The sequence below is a fragment of the Mastigoproctus giganteus genome, chromosome 7 (assembly GCF_048544385.1).
Source record: "Mastigoproctus giganteus isolate SK-2022 chromosome 7, ASM4854438v1, whole genome shotgun sequence".
Taxonomy (NCBI): Eukaryota; Metazoa; Arthropoda; class Arachnida; order Uropygi; family Thelyphonidae; genus Mastigoproctus; species Mastigoproctus giganteus.
Window position 1 is genome coordinate 130,442,835 of NC_143581.1, and position 22,877 is coordinate 130,465,711.

At 38.3% G+C, this 22,877-nt stretch overlaps 1 protein-coding gene across 1 annotated transcript in view; it reads right to left on the reverse strand.

Moving 5' to 3' along the window:
- The window catches only part of LOC150083199 (extracellular serine/threonine protein CG31145), a 197,429-nt gene extending 178,805 nt beyond the window's left edge, over positions 1-18,624 (reverse strand). Inside the window, exon 1 of the mRNA XM_090377902.1 lies at positions 18,392-18,624. The gene's annotated coding sequence lies outside the window, so the exon portion shown is untranslated. The remainder of the gene's footprint in view (positions 1-18,391) is intronic.
- Positions 18,625-22,877: the final 4,253 nt, after the last annotated feature.

A 22,877-nucleotide genomic window follows, 5' to 3' on the forward strand; every position in this document is an offset into this window, starting at 1 on the left:
ATCAATTCACTGGAAGTCGAGTTATTGGATGCGTACAGACAGACCTCCGTAGCCGGGTGGTGAATAGCGGAAGTGCAGTAAATTATCATTTTTACCCCAATTTCCTCAAAAGTAACACTTGTTTTTGCAGTATACTTCTAAAAAAACATACATACTCGTAATATCTTTCAAAATCTTTTCCCCCTTCTTCTTCCTTAAACAAATACAGGTGTTCTGTGACCCTTCGCTAACTAAACTACGAACCATTACTTTGTCCGGCTTATGGAGTGCTTTAGATAAAGCACTCCCATTTGGAAATTCTAGGACATCTTGATTAGCTTTACTTTGTTGATTTTCTTATCACGAACATGCGCAGCGCTGATGCGATAGATGTCGCTGTCGATCCGTGTTCGTTCTTTTCAATTATCTCTAGTTTTAATTGCATTTTAAGGGACGATTCTTAGAGGAAGTTTTCTGTCATGTCCAGGTCGTACGAAAGGAGAGGGATGCACGATGTTATGCACCGGAGCCCTGACACAGAAGGGCCCCAAAAATATTTCTTAAATGGTTATAACATCATAACACAGTTATAACAAAATAAAGAGGGGCCCAAAACAGGTCTACACCCGTGTCCCCAATAAAATTGCAGTCATGTTCATCCCCAGGTCGTATTCGGTGTAAAATTTTGAATTACATATTTGGAAGTAAGAATAATAACAGCATAAACAACACTCACTCACGAATATCTCACTCTATATAAGCATATATAACCGGAATAAGGACCGAAACAAATCATTAGCAGCTTTCATTGCTATATATTCATATCTTTTATTATTGAAAATGTTTTGCAATTTCTTCAAGCGCATTAAGGCAATGCAGTCACACATTGAAACTAACGAAGGAGCATTTTATAATATCTCTTTCTCGATTCTGTTTGTCTTTTCAACAGAATGACGTGTTGACACGTCATTCTGCTAAAAGTCTCACGCTGCTAGCTAACGAGCAATTGTCAACTGTCCTCGTTCTTTGTTCCATCAATATCCCCACTCACTAATTCCAAGCGACTTTCCATCGGATGCTGTTTGTTTCTGTTTTTCCGATTGCAGTTGCGCCGTTCTTCGAGGCATTATCTCCTTCATTTACGGGCTTTTGCAGCTGGTTCGCAACAACCTCAGTTCCTTAACGCCGAACTGCGGGTCAGCATTAATATTTTCTAGGAAGCTGACAAGAAAGCGGCTGATTATCCGTGACGCGCGAGAATTGAACCGAGGTGTAAAGACAGCAACTGGAACTGTGAAAATTACACGAACATGAAATTGCACTCAGAGTCGTTAGTTTTCGTTGTGTAGCAGTGACACATTTCGTACCTACCAACCTATGGGATTACTGAGGTACGTGACTATGCGCATCGTTATTGTTCCGGCGAAGCAGCTTTATTTATTGCGACAACAGCGGAGAATAAAACTTGTTCTAAAATTATCGTCTTACGATTAGCGATAGAGCAGTCGACGCAGCAAGGTTTGCTCGTTTTACTTGTTTCGGCGTAGTTCTCAAAGAGGGGAGTAATTTAACAAAGTTTAGAGCCGAGTCCCACCTGGGATTAAGGAAACTAATTACGCCAGACAGAATGCCCGTTAGATAAACCTAGCACACACACACATCAAACCATGTTAAGCCCTGGGACAGCGAAATCAGGCCATAAGGTTATCTGATAGAGTGAGATTTTAAAAATAAGTAGTTAGGCTTCTCATTTTCTGAAAAGGGCTGTTCTCGTCCCATCTGAGTTCTCCTACCTCTCCGACACGTTTCAGATCCTTAGAAATATTGGAGGCTTACAGGAGAGAAACCACTTTGAATTATCCTCAGTTATTGTGAAGATGATCATTCAGAATATGATTATTTTTTCGATGTTGGAAAGAGTTCACTAAATGGCCTTTTTGATGTCAATCTATAACAATGGAATGTAACGAAAATGCGAGACGATAAAAGAAATTGTTGACAAATATTTGTATTGTTGCAGTCAAATGATAAATATTTGCATTGTTGCAACTATACTTCCTTCACTGTGACTCCGTACAATTCAGCAAATGGCTACACTCATGCTTCCTAATTATGCTATTGGCTTGGATTTTGCTAACCTCTTCCAAGGCAAAGATGTTTTCACAAAAAAAAAAAAAAAAAAAAAACATTCATTCGCACAGGGTACACACGATTTTTTTTTTTTTTTTTATTCTAACAATCTCACTTCATGATGTTTATCTCTCATTTGACTTCTACTGATTATTACTAACAAATGTTGTCAGTCAAACTTCACGTGACAAATTTCCAAGTTTTTAATTTAACCATTTTAAGATTATTACTATATTTAATGCCACTCGCATACCACATAAAATTAATAATATAGTTTATTAAGCTATTCGCCTAAACTACTGTACATTAAGGTGACGTTTCAGGTATCTTACCGATACCCATCATCAGACCATGCTGCTAACACTCTTTACCGATGCTCCCAGAAACCTGATGCGCATCATACCCTAGGAGCATCAGCAGGAGAAGTCTGTCAACAGCATGGGCTGATGATGGGTATCGGTAAGATGCCTGAAACGTTACCTAAATGCGTAATTTAAAAAAAAAAAAAAACCATTAATTTACCTATTTTAGGTAACCTAACCGTATTTAATACTCAAGATTAGGAATTTAATAGGCTGTTATTTTAATAAAATATTAAGCGTTTGAGTGACCGTGGTTCAACCACACGTGACTATTAAAACGGTGATGTTCTCTCTCTATCTTGCTAATATCTGTGACCTTATGTAGCCATCCCTGGTGGTATGAAGAGAAAATGTATGTCCACTATATCGTAGCCATATGCACGCGACGTTACATTTCCTAAATGAATTAAACACTAGTCGCTAATTATTATATTTTCGGTAAAAGCAAAATTTATAAAATCACAGAATCAGATTGTCAAGCTAATGATGTGAAAGTTACGGGAAAGTTTTCTGTGAGGGGGAAGGGAAGAAAAGAATCGTTTAGTTAAATCTTGCGCGATAGTTTTTCCTGCACTGTATTTACTTCAAAACGTTCCTCGAGATTGTGCAACTTGAAACACTATTTGTGAAAACACTATAAGAAAAATCGTTTCTTTGAAGTGTCAAAAACACATTGCTTTTAGCAGTAGCGAATGAAAAGGTAAAGAAATATTTCAGTACGCATGCTTTTGCTTTAGAACTTTGCCCTACTTCTAACAAATACTTGTAAACATTCCTTGCTGGTACGTAAACATACTCGAACTTATCTCGATGAGCGATTGGAGCACGTGCATCTGCACTCGCTAACTGCTGTTGTTAGACGAATTGCTATGAGTTTACTGCTGCGAAGGATTACTGGCATATGCAAGGGCACGTGAAAAAACGCAGAAAATGGACGTAAAATAGTAGAGAAGGAATTAAAAATGAGGTGAAGACAGCTTTTAAACTTTCAAGAGAAATAAAATACACGCGCGAGACGTATGCCATTGTCCAAGCAAACTAAACGTCAAAATAGATTTTTAGTTGCATTCGAGCGTGCGATATTGTAAGAGGACGTCACCCCTCATACGTGGATGGACAGAAGGAAGGAACGGTTAATACGATTCACATTAATGCCATCTAGGCCAGCCGGTAGTTGTTGACTACCGAATTCTAATAAACCTCTGAATAATAGGCGCAGCACTACTTAATAGTAATATATGTGCGTCGGACATTGACAGATACGAGGTCTTAACTTGGAAACACGCCATCTGGGTTACGAAGCGTCAGCACAGACGATTGGTGTGGTGAGTCAGTCGGGCCATCACGCGCACTTCTCCATCGCAGTTTTATGTGCGATCTCTCGTCTTTCGAAACCGCTGTTAGGATAACGTTATGGATTCTTGGGGAAGGGGAAGAGGACATCAGACAATTGCTTGTGGGAGGGAGGTAAGTAAGGGAAAGTAAAACCAGCGAACATTTGAACGATGCGGCAACAAAATAAGCCACGTCTTTGGATGTGCGCATTAATCCTCCACAATGTAAGACCAGTTAGAGATTAGCGTGATAATCTCTAACCAGTCTTTCCAGCTATATTTTTTTCCTAGAAACTAATACTCCTGGAGTTGAGGATATGTTATCTGTCCCCATCCCTCAAAAACATCTATATCTTTAGGGATGGTGGGAAGTTATCCGGACTTAAGCACTTCTGTCGCGGATTATTGGCAGTGTGGGTGGGCTTTCTACTAAAGCTTTGTATTACGCTCGATGACTTTTACAACGGACATGCAACACTACTGAATTGACCTAGATATCTAAAAACTTCGAAAAAGTCTTTGTCGAGTAGTTCGTTGCCGAATTAAAATTTTTTTTTTTTTTTTTTTTTTGTGTAACAGATAATTACTCCTGAAACATCAGTTTTCCATTGTATAAATCATCATCATGAACTTGGTCCGGCTTAGGTCTTTTAAGACCTGTTCCGTTGTAGCTCTTGGAGGTGGTCTTGATCTCGCCATCGTTGTCTTGGTCGACCCACATCTCTCTTGCCTGTAGGTTTGTAGTTAAAGGCTAATTTTGGGATCCGGTCTGGGTTCATTCTTTCTACGTGGCTGATCCATTTTTCCTGATACCGTTTTATGTCATTTACTATGTTATCTACTTTTAATTTCTCGCGGATATCTATATTTCTTTGGTGGTCTAGTCTTGTAAAGCCTAATAATGGTCTTAAAAATTTCATTTGTGCTGCTTCTAGTTTGTGTGCATCTTTTTTATTTATGACCCAAGTCTCACAGCTGTAGAAGAGGGCTGGTTTTGAAGTGATGTTGTGCAGTCGTAATTTTGCTTCAGTTGTCATTTGTTTTCCGAAGTGGCGTTTAATCGTTCCATTCATTTTATTATTTTTTTGTAGTTTAGAGTGGACGTCTTTCCCTTCATTTGATATTAAATTTCCCAAATAGGTGAAGTCAGATATTTGTTCTATTATTTTATCATCAATAACAATTTTGACTCTTTGTATGTTTTTTCCACATAATCCCATTGATTTTGTTTTTGAGGTGGAGATTTTCATCTCGTACTTTTTACCTATTTTATTAAGTTCATTTTCTGTTATCTGTAGTTCATCTTTGGATTTTGCCATTATAACTTGATCATCAGCATATAATATAGTTTGGATTTTATTCCATTGTTAATTGTTTGTTTCCATTCTTTAAGAATTTTATTGATGTGGATATTAAATAAATTTGGTGATAGTCCACATCCTTGTTTCACTCCTTTATTGGTGTTAATTGGGTCTGATAGTTGGCCATTAGAATATTTTATACAGACTTTTGAGTTTTTATATAGGCTTTGGATCGCTTTCCGGAGTTGGGTTGGAATATTTTCTTCATGTAGAATCTGCCAAAGTTTTTCCCGGTTTACATTGTCATATGCTTTTTCATAATCAATGAAGAGCAGAAATGTTGGTAGATTGAATTCTCTTCTTTTCTCCAAAATTTGCTGTAGTGAGAAAAAGGCATCTATTGTGCTTCTCCCTTTTCTGAACCCACATTGTTCTTCTTCTAAGAATTGTTCACTGTATTTATTAAGTTTATTCTTTAGTATATTAGAGTATAGCTTTGAAGCTGTTGATAGCAGTGTTATTCCTCTGTAGTTGTTAGGTTTATTTCTGGAGCTTTTTTGTGTAAATTGATTACTATTCCTGTTTCCCAATCTTTAGGTATCTGTTGGTTATGCCATATGATGTTAAATAATTTTAGTAGTGCGTTTTTTAGTAAGGTGCCTCCATATTTAAATAGTTCTACATTCAAATGGTCTATGCCTGGGCTTTTTCAGTTTTTTGATTTTTGTAATATTAACTGTAGTTCTTCCATTGTTATATTTTCGTCATCTTTGGTTATCACAGATTCATCTTCCAATTCCCTATTGCCTGGATTATACCATAGTTTGGAATAGTGTTGCTTCCATTCTGCTTGGGAGATGGAGTTGGTTTTTATTTGACCATTTGTGTCTAGTTGTAATTTCTTAAAAATTTTAAAATCTCTTCTCTGTGGGCCCGTGATATCACATTCTAAAGATTTAACATATTTATCCCAGTGATCTCTTCGGATTCTTCTGGTTTCTGACTTCTGCTCGAAGCTTTTTACATTTTATGTGTAGATGTAGGTCTTTAGTTTGTAGGAACAGTTTATACGTCTTTTTTTCTCATTGATTGTTTGTTTCAATTCTTCATTCCAAGTTCTTAGCCAGTTTTTATTTTTTATAGATTTATATCCAAGACTTTCTTCAGCAGCTCCCAGAATTGATTTTTTAATGTTTGATCAGATTTCCTCAACATTATCACTTTCATCTGATTTGAGTTTATCTTTCAATCGACTTTCATACAGGAATTTAGTGCTTTCGTCTTCCAACAAATGTATTTTTGATTTCTTAGTAGTTTTTGTTGGTATTTTCTTCTTTTTATTAAGATAATTTCTTTTTATTTTGAAAGTGCTTTCTACTAGGTAGTGATCACTGTCAATTTCACTGCCTCTGAATACTCCTAGTGTCTCTAATTTTGTCATTTAAATTTTCATTAATGATAATATAATCTATTATAGACCTTGTGTTTCTTGCTTCCCATGTGAATTTATGGATATTCTTGTGTCTGAAAAAAGTATTTGTAATTTTAAGTTTATTAAAAATGCAGAAGTCTATAAGGCATTTTCCATTATTGTGACCACGGGTTCGCGTTCTGATCCTATACATTTGTCCACTGATTGAGCACCAAGCCTTGCATTAAAATCTCCTGCTAGTATAAATCAATGTAATTAATATAATTCATTAAATGTCTTTGACATAGATATTAAGCAATCAAGATTAGATTTACGATGTACAAAGGCCAAACATTTAATTTTTGTTTTTTGCTTTTTTATGTATTGCGAGTATAAATAATTTACAAGAGCAAAAATATTAGCTTAGAAATTGAAAGTTGTCAAAAAGAGTGCAGTGGTGATCAAAAGTTAAGGGTTGTTCTCGGTACAGTACTTTTCTTCATTTATTTTGAGATGGGAGAGTTCCAAATATCATATTTCTGAATATTCACTTATCTGGTAAATATTAATTTCGTACTATTTATTTATTATTAATAAATGTTTAGAAAATTTTCACACGATTATGCCGGATCCTAATCAGTTGAAAATAATCTAATCTAACCGATATTGGCTTGGATTGGAGTTATTTAAGTGCCCAGATATATAAATACCACAAGACTTTAGTGCGTAGTAAATTGTGTGTGTTCCGTGGTCGGTCTGAGATCCGTATGTGTTGCAGATGAAAAATCAGAAAACACCGAGACCCACTTTCTCATTTTAATGTGGAAAAATTCCTCAAAAAAGTTCCTGCCTGTTTCAACAGGAAGTGTGCCCTATTTTTTGATTAAATTAGATGTTGTTTTTTTTTTTTTTTCATTTTCTGCGATTAAAGATTTTAGGAAAATGAATATTTTATAACTTTATGTAACACTTTGTAAAACTCTGTACGTTGACTAAACTTAACCATTTAGTACAACTATATAATATTTATTATTCTTTCTCATATTACTTTTTTGTTTTTCCTTTTGTAAGTCTCTTTTCTCTCTATTTATCTCTCCACAAGCAACATCACGTTCACGAGTCTTGCATTACAATACACGCGAAGCGTGCACGAACTGGCCAAAGCTAACATGCACCATTAATCTATGAATTTATTTCTTTCCATACAAATTATTATGGAAAAAAGAAATAATAACCGGATTTTTATTTGTCTAATTTTAATTATATAATATCGGTGTAAATTAAAGTGACCAGATCCTTAGCATTCCAATGCGGGACACCTGGAGGGGATTTTCTAATCCCCCTAGAAACAATATACACATTTAAAAAAAAAAATTATTTATAAAAATATTCACATACAAAATATAAATTAAATACATTGACTTCTTTGAACTAAACTTATAAAATAAAATATCAAACTTTGACAAAAAAAAAAAAAAAAAACCGGAACAAATATAGCGCGTGTATATATATATAATAATATTATTATTATTTTATTTATTTATTATTATTATTTTTTTTTTTCACGGAAAGGCTGAAATTCAGTATACCGTACATTTTACGCTACGTAACGAACAGAGGGTTGCGTGAAGAATGTGAACTGAGAAAAATAACTGTAATTAGAAGAAAAAATCAAAAAAACAAAACACTTATTAGAGGGGGTCATGTTTTTAATTTTTCTTAGTGAAAAAAGGTTAGGTTTTTTTCTGTGAAATAATAATAATAACATCAAAAAAGGAAGGAAGAACCTGTACACCCTCACCCACCTGATGTATATGGATGACAATCAAGCTCTACGCGGTAACCGAGAAGAAACTCCAGTAACTACTTCGGATCGCCGAATGGTTCAGCAATGATATTAGAATGGAATTTGGTCTAGACAAATGCAAGACCACCGGATGGCACCAGGAAAAATTAGTGAACCGAAACTACCAGCTGCAGCCTGGTAAAGAGATCGAAGCCGTGGCAGAGGGAGAGGCCTACAAATACCTTGGGATGAAGCAGGCTCAGCAGTTACAGCACAAGTAAATTAAGGCCTACCTGATCACAAAATACCATCAGAGACTCAGAAGCCTGCTGAAAGGGAGTAAACACAGTTAAAGCCATATACACCTATGCAGTCCCAGTGCTAACGTACTCCTTCGGAGTCATAGATTGGACTAACACCGAGCTGGAACATATCATCAAAAAGACAAGGATGACCAAGAGCCGCCAACACCACCTGAAGTCAGCCGTGGAGAGACTGACAGTTGCTCGGAGGCCTGAGAGACCTCATCGAACAACAGAAAACAGCGATTGCTAACCTGAAGTATTACTTACAGAAACACAGTAGCACTCCACCAGGAAGGAGCAGCAGTGCGTAGCACACTCTTCTTGATTAGACCGGGGTTCGAGCCCGTCACCACCAAATATGGAGGATGCGGAAAGGTCAGGGAATGACCACCGCATATCTCGGAGCAATATGGCCTTAGTTGCTAATGCTCCTAAAAACCAAAATAACAAACAATAACAAATAGCACTCCACCAGGCCATAAGGAAGATAGACAAGTGGTATACCCACTCAACCTAAACGAGGAGGCGCCTCCGTAGCCAGGTGGGAAGGAGCGGGAGTGCGTAGCACACGCTTCTTGATTAGACCGGGGTTCGAGCCCGTCACCACCAAATACGGAGGATGCAGAAAGGTCAGGGAATGACCACCGCATATCCCGGAGCAATATGGCTTTAGTTGCTAATGTTCCTAAAAAAAACCAAATAACAAATAACAACCTAAACGAGGAGTCCCTTCCCATCCAGAAGGCACAAACGAAGTTGGAAATATGGGCAAAGAAGGCACTCCATGGCACACACTACAAATGACCTCCATCAAAACACATAGATAAGATTGCTTTCAATGCATGGCTCACGAACGAGACTGAAGGATTCATGCTCGCCATCCAAGACAAGGTAATCAACACTAGAAACTATAGAACATACATCGCCAAGGAGCCCGGAGTGTCCGATGACACATGTCGACGATGCCTCAGAAACGATCCAACACATCACGGCGGAATGCAAGATGATCACTCAGACTGAGTACACTCATAGACACGACCAGGTAGAAAGGATAACACATCAGAAGCTAGCAAGGAAATACCAGTTGGACGAAGAAAGTGAACCGTACAAGTACGAACCCCAGGCAGTACTAGAGCTGTACTGTACTGTACTGGGGCCGCGCCATAATAACGGATAGGATAATCCCGCACAACAGACCTGACGGATAAGAAGGAAAAGACTACCTATCTGATTGACATATCATAATAGAGGTACCCAACACTGGCATCCTGCAGAAAACCCATGGGGGAAAAATCAGGAAGTACACGAACCTAAGACAGGAGATCAAAGAGATGTGGCATATGCAACAAGTAACGACCATCGTGTCAGCAACAGGTATGGTGCCAAAGACCCTACATAACAGCCTAGCAGCAATTGGTCTCCCAGCGAACACGTACAAGGAACTCCGCAATCCTGAACCCCTGTAGGATTATCAGAGACTTCCTCGCCAACAGTAACACCAGTCATAACAACAGCCGCCCTGTGTACTTTGTAGCAATACCCGTCACGAGGTGGAACCCCCAGTCAGGGAGAAATAATATAAGAGTAATAATACCTACTTCTTTTAACAAATAAAAACAAGAGAAATTAAATCATATAATTAAATATATTTTTCCGTTGCGCGAACTTTTCTTCATACTTCTTTTCATCATTTGCTATTTTTCGTAAAATTCTTCACAAGAATTAGCAAAATTGCACTTAACTTGTAGTTAAGTGCAATTCAGTGCTATTGCTTTCAGCATTTCTACAGTCAGCTGTGTTTTTGTTGACGTTTACCACTTATTTACTACCGAAAAAAACTCTTTCCGTTGTACCATTGGTTCCCGACAAACATAATGCAAATGATGTTAGCCATTAAGTATGGAGGCTACAAGTTCAATCCTAGAAAGTTTGCAACGCAGAGCAAACGACTGAAATCCGGGGTCTGGTCACTTTATAGTGTAAATACACCATAGTTTATCCATAAATTTAACTACCTGAGTAGTGTAAAGGCTTCGTTTGATTTTATCTCATCATACTGTGGCTACCTTCACAACGAGATACCAGGTATTGCACTACTTCAAATAAATATATATTCGAAGTAGTGCATATATAAATATATATGAGATAAAATCAAACGACGTCTTTACACTACTCACGTAGTTAAATTTATGGGTAAACTGTGGTGCCTTGTGCACATTAATGCACATTATGCCTTGTGCATTTAGTCTTCAAAATATTATCATTGTCTAATTTTAATGAATTTGGATTGGCTCGACAAATATTTCTAAAAAACCTAAATACACATGGTCAGTAAACAACTTCTGTCGCGAGATGTTCCATCTGATGTAATTTCAAAGAATCATAATACCGCTAAATCGATCCTTCCTGCGGATACTCTCAATAACTGTCATAACGAAGCACCAATGTTAATCAGTTGCAAAACACCGGGATGTATCAGGTGCGAGATAAGTCTTTTATCGCAAAGCTTGTTGCAACCGTCGTGTACCAAAGACAAATTAACTGTTTCACAGGCCCGGAGCACTAAAAATGTAACGATCCAAACTGATATCTCTTTGCCAGGAATAGTGTCAACGGCCGCACTGTCCATACAGGACAACCCAAGGCCAGAAATCCAGATTGAGTCAATAAGTAAGTCTGTCGAAGATGAGTTGCAAAGCGATTTCTTACCTGTGTTAATAGATAAAGTGATGTCTGCTCTTAATGATCTGTATATTGATATGCAAATCAAAGCTGGATGCTTCAAAACTCATAAGTTTTCCAAACAAAATGAATCAGTTAACAGAATTAACACTCAATTCACCGCCCAATCAGCAGAGTTTGATATTTTGACCTCACACAATCCGGCTGAATTTGAATGTTGCCCAAAAACTCAGGGAGCCAATCACATTTCAGATGAACCTCAATTCCTCAATTCATGTCATGCAGTGCAGCTGAACAGAGGTGCGATCCACAAGTGGCATCCCACCTCCAAAATTGACTTCAGTTTTACCATCTGAGCTGCTGTCTGAAAGCAGCAATACCTCTACCTTCATGGACAAAAATCCAGGCAGCCATTGCTCACCTGTCATGAACAAACAATCTTGGGCTAAAATCGCTGCTACCCGTTCTGTTTCATCTCCATAATTGGCAGCTAATCAGAACCCTCATTTCTCCAGGTCGCCCTTTCAAATTAAGAGTTACCCTGCCTATATCAAGGAAAAGTGTCAGATTAGGATTGGTACCTCCACGTCCTCTGTTCTGAGATTAATGAGCAAGCCTCACCACCTCCCAGCACAGAAGCCTTTTTATTTCCCGACTGGGGCCGCTGACAACTGCTGAGGATATTGAGGCGGCAATGAGTAAAGAACTGCATACCAAAGTATCCGCAGATTTACTCAAGAAAACGCCAAATTACTCGTCCTTTAGAGTAGTTTGCGAAAGTCGGGAATTCAGATCTGTTGCGTCCACATCTGTGTGGCCAGTTGGCACTCTAATCAGGCCTTTTTATGAATCGAAAGACCCAAAACCAACCACTTCAACTTCATCTTGTGAGCAAGATCGAAGGATGACACGGTTCCCTCCATGCATGACTAACTAATTGCGAAACTACACTAGTGCCTCTCGACTGTCGAAAACCACTGCACCACATGTCCAGCTCCAATCACTTTCTTGCTCCAGCTACTGCTTATAAACATACTGATCTGACACCACATAACCCTACTTTTCAATCACTTTCAATTAACAGTATAATTTCCACTAGGCCTAATCTGTTGAGGTGTTCAAAAGCATCAACAAATAGATCAGCACTTATAAAAATTTCCTTTCAACTCATCCTTAGAGTTTTCTACCAAAATGTCCGGAGCCTCCGAAATAAGCTTGATACTCTCGAACAACTCTTGTTGTCCAACAGCATGGATATAATTTTTCTATCAGAAACATGGCTTGAGCCTGACCAGGAGTCAATAGCCTGTGCTCCGGCCGCTGGATTTTCATCGTTCTTCACATCACGATCTCAATTTAGAGGCGGCGGTGTTGCCATCTTCGTCAAAGATTCCAATCTGAAATTTGTGCACATCACATCTAGCAACTCCTTATTTTATGAAGCAGTACTCGTGACTGTGAAGTTTAATGCCTGTTTAATCGATTTATCGGCAATCTACATACCCCCAGCTCCAGATATTGCAACAATTGACGAGTAAGTTACACCCTTCTGCTACTCACATTCTCTGTGGCGCCTCCGTAGCCAGGTGAGAAGGAGCAACAGTGCGTAGCACATGCTTCTTGATTAGACCGGGGTTCGAGCCCGTCACCACCAAATACGGAGGATGAGGAAAGGTCAGGAAATGACCACCGCATATCCCCGGAGCAATATGGCCTTAGCTGCTAATGCTCCTAAAAAAAAAAAACCAAAATAACAATGTCAAAAATAAAATAACATTGTCTGCGGCGATTTCAACCTTCCACCCCATCTCAGCCCTCTCATTCAGTGACTAATGAACAGTCTCTGTCTATTCATGTTTACGATTATCAATGAGGAGCCAACGAGAGGCACCAATCGCCTCGACTTGATTCTATGTTCTGGAATTTGCAGAGTCGACATTCCACCAGAAACATCCTTCAAATCAGATCACCACCTAATTGCATTACTTCTTGTTCTGCCTATGCCCAGCTTCAATTGCCATAATACTGTAGAAAAGAAAATCATATTTTGGTAGACCAAAGATCTAGCGCGCAGTTTTCACAACAAGCAGTACCTTCACAGGCAGTAGAAAATCTCTGGTACAACCCAAGATTGAATGCTATACTCCAGAGCAAGAGCTATTTTCAACAGATTCAAGGCATCAGCAATACAGAGATACGCCGATGCTACCTTGTCTAAAGGAAAAGCGCCATACTCATCCAGACAGTCTCATTAATTCAAATCTTGATCTAGATAACTGGATTGACTACATTTCAAGATTCAAAGCCAATTCTTCTTCTGCTGAAATTCCTCTCCAAAACTCTCAATTTGCTCCTACTGATGACCTTTCCATATGATGGCCGAGATAAGATACCTCATTTCTTAATTAAGTGCCTTAGCCCCTACATACTAGGTGCATTGCTCTCAATCTACAACTCTGTCCGGCGCCTCCGTATCCAGGTGGGAAGGAGCAGTAGTGCGTAGCACACGCTTCTTGATTAGACCGGGGTTCGAGCTCGTCATCACCAAATACGGGGTATGCGGAAAGGTCAGGGAATGACCACCGCATATCCCAGAGCAATATGGCCTTAGTTGCTAATGCTCCTAAAAAAAAAAAAAAAATAATAAAATAAAAAATAACAACTCTGTTCTTTCCACACTAGTTTTCCCTGCTTAATGGAATGAATACTCTGAGTCCACTACCTAAGGTTAAAACGCCAACAAGTCTAAAAGATTTTAGTCCAATTTCAACTTCTTCCACCCTCCTCAAACTTCTTGAAAAGGTACTTCTTCCAGCATTAAACAGCTGATGACGCAGAAGCCGAAACAGTTCCATTTCGCAGTCGCAAATAGATCCACCATAACAAACCTTATGGCCGCACAGACATCAATTCTTCAAGCCTTCGAAACTAAATCCGAATTAGCCATTGTGTACGCCGATATTGAAGCTGCTTTTGACAGCCTAGACGTCACAGCCCTTCTCGGTCTTCTGCAATTCTTTTTCAGGATTAATGGACACTTACTAGCTTTCTTCACCGCCTTATTGAGGAATAGAAGTGTTCACTTCACAATGAAGAAGACCGACTTTACAATAAAAATCAATGCAGGAGTCCCACAAGATGGCGTCCTGTCTGGCCTTCTCCTCTCAGCCATTCTAGTTCCTTTCATGAGTCCCCGTGATGATGCACGGGGTTTTCTCTTTAGATGGAGCAATATAAGTTTTTCTTATTTACTCTGGATAGAACGCACGAAAATCCATTGGACATGCGGATGGACGGATATGAGAAGTGCAATAGGCGCTTAGTACAGTATATATGCAAACGTGATTGAAAACTCGGCCGTTGCAACTGTGTTGACTGGTTTATTTGGCATGAGCAGTAAAATACGGAACTGAATATTTCAGCGGAAAAGACTTTGGAGTGTTATTTCCACTTCTAATAGCAATAACCGTCCTCAGGAGTAAACGTCCGTGTATAAAATAGCTGCATAAATCAATGAAAAAGACAGTGATCAAAATGTAATCACCACTCGCGAATAAAAGGGACTGTTCGGTATGGACGGTGCAGAGATGCAACGATCTTTCTCTACAGAGCATTCCGGGTCTCATTCTTTTCTGCGGTATTAACATCGGGACTCGCGCAAGGGCAGTTCATACACGTCCTACCCTCACTTCTGGTTCACGCAAACATTCTTTGAGCATCCTTTTAGAGTTTGGAATATTTTTCAAATAAAAATTAATCCATACTTATACCAAAAATTAATGCATTAATTTTTGGTATAAGTATGGAAATGATTACAAGTCGAAATTCTTAAACTCAAACACAATATTCACCTTCTGTACATACCCAAAAGTGTTTTTACTGAGAAGGGCAAAAATGGATAAAAATGACTGAAGTTCTTTGAGTGGATGGAAAGTTTGTCCTACGTGAAGTAGTAGTTTTGCGTTCTTCATTTGTGGAAAGGTCTGGATTCAAATTCCATCAACGCTGGAGGAATTCTTTGAGTCCATTTCATTTAGTTGATCTCAGAAGGAGGTGCAGGGCACCTCATATCGCGTTAGATCTTTCATTCCCTATTTTCTAATAAACTGGAACACAAGGCAGCACTCAACTCAACATCAGTATATTATATACTGATGTTGAGTATATATACTATACTCAACATCAGTATATTACAGCAAATATATACTGATACCCTGCATCAGTATATATTTGATGTAATATTAATATTATAGCATCATTGTATATAAATGATAGAATATGATCTCAAAATACAGTGTAATTTGATGTTTAAGTCACATTGACATCTGACTGTTGCTGCTGTGCGTTCTCTGTTCATCAGTTATCCCCTCTCTTTCTCGGTATGAAATCTATTTTACTTTCTCTCTCTCTCTCTCTCTCTCTCTCTCTCTCTCTCTCTCTCTCTCTCTCTCTCTCTCTCTCTCTCTCTCTCTCTCTCTCTCTCTCTCTCTCTCTCTCTCTCTCTCTCTGTGTCTCTTTTTCACACACGCACAATTTAGCATCAGGTTCTTCCACCGGAAAAAAACACACCCACATAAATTTACGTTGTACAGATTTTATCCTCAGTTGACACAGAAGAAGAATAATTTCCAACTTATTACCGTGTAATACCGAACAACATTTGGCCGAATTATTTTTGTGTTTACGGGTCGTCTGTACCTGAAAGCACCCAGCTGTGAGGAATCAGAAGTAAGTAGACTGTGATATCAAAAGAACACCCGGTCAGGTCATTGTGCAGTCCATGCGTGCTCTTTCATTAATTCATATAATAAGACATCGCATTTGCTCGGCCGAAAATCCCTGGAATGTGTTTTACAGTTGTGTGCATGCTCTGTACTTTCTGCTACTCCGGATGCTCTTTCTTCGTTTGCGGAAGATAAGACTTTAAGTGAATCTGAAGAAGACATGAAAGGATTTTAACGGACTCAACTGTATATAAGGAATGTTAAGCTCGTGCGCACACGAGCTTACTTGTTCACGCAAGAGACTCTTTAGATGGAGCAATATAAGTTTTTCTTATTTACTCTGGATAGAACGCACGAGAATAAAAAAGAAAGAAAGAAACAAATGGAATTCTGGCTGAGCTGTACCTAGCAAACGTAAACATCGTAACGCAGGTTTAAAAACAGAAAATTTTCGAGCTATACCAGCTTAGAATTTGGCTCTATTTGATTTCACATATTTCCCACAGGATTTCAAACAAAATTAATTCTGTTTCCTTTAAAATCTTTTATACTGTTCTCAAGACGAGATTTTTGAACAAGTAGGCAGAACTGTGGCCAAGAAAATCAGGCCGAATTTTAATCGGAGCGTCAAAGAAGGGCAGGGATTTAATAGCGGCTAAAGCAACCGAGAATTTTGAAGAAAATGGAAATCAACAGTCTTAACACGAACGAAAATAACTAATCGTGTTATAAGGAACAAAGCCAAACCCCCTAAATTAGGTCATTGTTATAAGTAAAATATTCCATTTAAAAAGCTGGATTGCCTTGTGCTACAAAATTTCTGGAAAATGAAGTAAAATGCAGAAATAAGCACGAAGTTATTTTTCTTTCAAATTTACTAATGGTTTATAAAAGGCAGTGGTTTTAAGATGTCTACTGGCCACCAAATTCACATAAATTCAATTTATTTGCGTGTCTGATGATTGCTCACTTTTATTTGAAGCTGTGAATCTCGAATGTTAAATTCACGCGCATGATAGCCAAATAACTGTAGCCATACACCGCATTCATACCATGCGGTGCATGGCTTTTCATCCAGCAAACCACAAAATTCACGCAATTCACAGAATCATGTACTGACAATATGGATACGAGAAATGTGTATAAAAGGTTTATATAAAAGTATTATTCGGTTGTTTGCATTTAATTAGTGTTTCATCGCAGGATTTACAAACAGGAAATGTTAGCACAGTTACCTGTTCGCTTATGCAACGTAAGAAAAAGATGTAAAGGGAATCCTGCCAAATAAAAGAAAGAAATGCTTCTTCTCCGAATTTGGCGAGTTGCCAACGATGAACACATTGATAGATTCTGCTCATCACCAGCTGCTCACGTTATGAACAGCCGTCTTCAAAAATTAAGAGGTTAGGCAATTTATGATGAAATGTTTAATGATTTGAGAGATTGTATCGTCCTAAGACACACATCATATTATTTTCTTCGTTTTATTTTTTACTTATTCACTCTTGCGCGTCAGACCTTTCAACTTTTGCCTTTTTTTCGACAAAGAGAAGTGATTTATATACTGATCTAGTTACTATTAAGTAATTTTCAGCATCTTTCCGTGGTACCCCTTCTTAAAGGGGCATTATAAGATTAGAATGAAAATAAAATAAATAAACACTATTTAGATAAACTGAGCCAAGAGCAACAGCCTTCTAACTCTGTTATCGTTCAATCACTCCAAGCTCCTTTCAACGTCAGTCTACTGCCCCAAGTGGAAAACGATTGGGAGTCCCTGAGATAGATTGATGCTTGCTTTCGGAAAATGTAAACTGACTGACTTACTTTTCTGAATTGGCTCCAAGCAAACTCTACTGGAAGATTGTGCCTAAGCACAGATCAGGAATTAAGTACAGGAGACGATTAGAACTCCTCTTTTATATTTATAGCAATTGAGAACTGAAGTGCCTTAAGAGGCACATGTTCTTATCGATGTAGAGTGCTTGAGGGCTGTCACAAGCCTGCGCAACTACCTGATATTATTTTTTTGAACCATAGAACACCGAAATAACATTTATTGGTGCACTTAAACTCAACGCAATGTTTTTGCATTGTTCAGATACCAGAAATCCGCAGCTTATTGGATTCATCCAGTCCACGTTTTAATAGTTTAATTTCCGAGTAATGACGTTAATATTTACCACCAACGCCACAATCGTCGTGACCGTTTCGTTACACTCTTAAACCTGCCGGGTATTATTTTCTTGTCAGAGCGGAATATTTATAAGAATTTCTGCTTTTTATTACGCACTTCCTGTCACCTTTCATTATCCTCTCCATCATCTCAACACGAACCCGGACATCCCACCCTGTCAGCTGAGACAATTACTCTTACCTTCCAATAACGTCGCGATGTCCGTCAGCATGTAAAGCCGCTTGCGAACCACACGGGAGCGGAGGCCGTAGGAGCAGGCTCTTGTCGAGCGGAGTTGATCGATCGATCTGTGGCGAGGTACACACACCAGCTTAGAAGGTATTTCCTTCAGCGAGCCTTTTCACGATCACTTCGGTCAGCGTCCATCGCTGCTGAAAGGTGAGAGATGCTCGTCATCTTGGAGGTCAAGTCACACCGACCCACCCTCTAGCAGAACACTACGGTCAGTTCGAAGTATTGCACTCTGATATTTAATACGGTGTCGGTAACGATAGCGGAAACGATGCCGTAACCAACGAGTGTCTAGGTATAGCACGCTGAACTCCTGCAGCGCCTCCTGGCGGAATATCATGCTCGCTACTGTTATCTAGCACAAATGACAGCTGGATGAAGAAAACATTGGTTTTTGTAGGTATTGAAGGAAGACTTCTTTTGAGGAGCGCGGGCTGCTGGGCGTCCCCAAGCTGCAGCAAATTTAATGTACGATGGCTTCGGGTATGTGGTGATCTGAAGAAATGTGAGCCGATTTCGGTATTAGTTAAAGAAAGGATGCCGACGTGAAATGCGCGATATATGAAATGTATTGTTTGTGGTTTTGTGAATGAATAACACGCAGAATTTCTCAGATATTGAATAATTAGTACCAAAATAGTTTAACTAAATTATAACGCTACATTAAGAATCGCGAGTATTTAAAGATTAGCACGTTTCATTTAAATATATATTTTTATTGATAAATAGATTATTTCTGATAATCGAGAGTGTTTGTTCTTTTGGAGCAGAAAAAGGGGAAAAATAATTTCGTATTGTTATGTCCGATATCAGCAGATCTCGAATGTTAAACGTGATCGTTGTTCCAGTATAAAAGTGTTTGAAAATTTGTGCGAGGATAAGCCTATACTGTCGCTCTATCAAACTAAGGCAAACTGGAGTTTACACTAATTGAAAAATCAGTCGACTAATTGAAGAATAAATTTTTTCATAATTTATTTTCAAGTATTGTTTGCGTAGATATGAGTGAGATCTTACTGAGTTTATTTTCCGCATTTTTTATACTTATATAATATTTATGTACAGTAAAATAAAAAAATATATATTTTTTCTGGCGCTCTGCATAAATTATCAAATACCTTTCTCCACAGTCTACTGAAGGCTGAGAAATTACCTCTTCTTACACATTCGCACAGAATGCGTTGCTGTGTTTGTGCGTGGATGCCTACTGCTGGATTTAAAGGGCTTCAGTTATGCCACAGTTTCTGAGCGGGCTTAAACGTTATCGGGATAATTAGATGAAGGAAAATGGAGAAAATTTTAACTACAAAGAATAAATAGTTCTCTATTGTAGTGAAAAAGACAAACTGCAACGTACACTGATAGACAAAAGTTAGGGCCTGGTCCAGCTTGCAAATTTCGCCTCTGTACGTCAAACATAAATTGATACATAGATAAAGTAACTGGTGAAAATGAGCACTTGCATATCGTTTATTTGTGCAAAAAAGGATTTAAATAGTATTGTGCATGAGTCACTTTCATTTACACTGATACCAAAGATGTGTCCGTAAAGTTTCATAGGCTAGTAGAACAGCCGTATTGCATGAATGATTTATTGAAACCTGTGGTTTAATACGCTGGAAGCAGACCAGACAGAGGAAGTCAAGGGAAGGCATTCATGAATGTCCACCTGGTGATATCCCGGTTGTAGTGACAGTTCTAGGAGAAGTATTCTGAAGAAATGTACAAGGTCAGTCTAGGGTCACTGCAGATGATCGATATCTGACTCTAACTACTAGACGACATATAGAAATGACAACGCAACAGCACTTCCGCGTTTTCAGCCAGTTTGGATGTAACAGACAGAGATCCGTATGTGCAAGTCATCCCATTATTTGGTCTCGCACTTCATCGAAAAGAAAAAGTCCGTTTCAATTGGTATTTTAGCCAGCATATCAATTGGAATCAGAGAGCAGTAATCCAACCTGATGTTTATGGATGAGTCCGGATCGGGTGATTCTCAGTGTATTTTTATCATTTGAGAGAGAGCGAGCCGAACTCAATCCATAAACGATTCCTTGTGTTGTTGTTAGTGATTCAGTGGTTAGGCAAGTATAAAATGCTGAGTATGCATGGAGGTTCATACCTTCAAGAACTGCTACTTGTAGAGGCGAAATTCCTGAACCCTGTGTCAGAACGTTTAGCAGTGCAATAGATTGTTCCTTTTGAGAGACGATAATTCTCGTCCTCATAGAACCCATCTGGTAGGGAACTTTGTGTCCAATTACAGTGACTAATTTCTTTTTCCTAAAGAAATTGGCAAATCTCTTAAGCCGTAGGGTATAATGCAACCACCTTCTACACGAAATTGTAGAACAGGACATCACGTCTTCTTCGGGGAGTAGCACAGTGATTGCGATCGCTGTTCTTCAACACCATATAGAAAAGCCCTGAGTTCGAATTCGGTCAACGATGGGAGAAACTTTTATGGGATTTTTTTTACACAGTTCTCGACTTGGCCAGTGTGTGACGAGCTTTACATGCTCCCATTCAAGAAAGAAAAAAGTCGATCGTGGAATTTACACTGTTTGCACACACAGCTCTCCGACTCCTTAATAACCTTAGTTCCTTTAGCCCAAAAGTAAAATAACAGAAATGTATTTTATTATTTTTTTTTTTTTAGTCTGCTAACGGCCAAAGTTGCGCGCGCTACTTAGGTACACACGACTCTTTAATGGTACGGAAACATCTCTGAAACTGTTGTCATGGCGACGTTGCCTTCTTTTAAAGAAGCATGAAAATAATTCTCTTTTGGGAAGTTCTGTTTATTTGAAATTGGTTCAATGCTGAGGCAATTCCTTGAGAGAAAATCAGGTCAGCACAGAGTGAAGGAACAGTCCATTAAAACGTTTTGTTTTATCGGACTATTAAGAGGACAAGACGTTCGTTCAATTCTGCAGATTTTCATTATTTTTCACTTGGCCATTTACTGGCCTTTAATGTTTGTGATTTTTCCGGATTTTAACCGGAAATAAACCTAAATCATTTAAAGATGCAAAGCCCTAGGATTTAACAAAATTTGTAAATCCTAGAGGTCGTCTTCCAGTTAAAAAGAAATTAATCCTCAAGATTATTCTGATAATTAGTTCTAATTACATATTTATTGTGACAGTTACAGTTCTAAATGCTTTTCCACAAAAACTGCACTCGGAACACAAATGATATCGAATACCTAAAAGAGTTTGCGAAAATGGCACCGAAAACTTTTTATTTGTATTTTGTAACCGAAAACAATTTGCTTCTTCTAGCAAAGTTCCATTCACGCTGGTGCGTCGCGAATATTCGCAAAAAAATAATATATTAATAATATTTTTGTTGACGACAGATGTCACCACCGCATAATTTCTGGTGGCGACATCTGCTGACTGTTACACGTGACCCCTGTGTAAATCAGTTTGCAAAATCTCGTGCCTCATTATTGGCATAAATCTCGCGCTTCACTATTGGTGATTTATGCCATTTATTTTTAAACGTTAATTTAATAAATAATTATATTTTACGCGTTATATTAAGAATTATATATTAAATTAAAGAGCAGTCTCTAAACTTTTAAACTACAACTTTTGCGCTAAATTAGTATTACAGAATCGTTCACAAATCTTTAGAAAATATTTTAGAACCACCACTCGCAGGAAACTTCTTTTATTCTCTGTTTTGAACTGGAAACATTCATTCCTGCACACCCAGCAACGTTTATCTTCTCTCTCACTCTGTTACATCTCTGCATCTGCCCTTTTAGTTTCTATACCGTACCTTTCACTACATTAAACTCTTTAATACAAGCCATCCCACCGGAACATTTGTAATTTTTTCTCGCGTGGCAAGTGCACGTGGACGTTTCATTCCATGCAGTTAGTTTTCAAGTGACTGCTTCTGCTGTGTTCCAAACCAGAGGTGTATATTACGGGCATATCCTCAAACTGAGCTTCGTTAGCAGGCACTGGTGCAAATGCCTGCATTTCTGTAAGGGCGGATATCGACCGGTCAAAAGGACATCGGCATTGCTCCATTTATCTTACGCAAAGTTCAGGGTTCATCGATAGTTGGGTAATATCCACTTATAGTCTCACTGTCCTTAGCTGTAAACCACGATGTTTAGTCTGCTAAAAATGAAAAAAAAAAAATCTATTTTCAGGAGATCACTGAAGATTTCAAAAATTCTCTAAAGCTCACATTCAAGGTTTTTTTTTTTTCTTTGTAAAAAAGAAAGAAAGAGAGCTTGAAGACCCAGACTGCGCTTTATTTATGAAAACAGTTATCCGCCATATCTTTTTCTGATGCTAATTCTCAGTCTAGACAATCTTTGGAACCGTTTCCTTTTGTGAAAAGGAGTTTTTTCTTCCCTTTCTTAATTCATGGTCTCCGATAGAGTTTTGAAATGTCTCACGTGGCATTT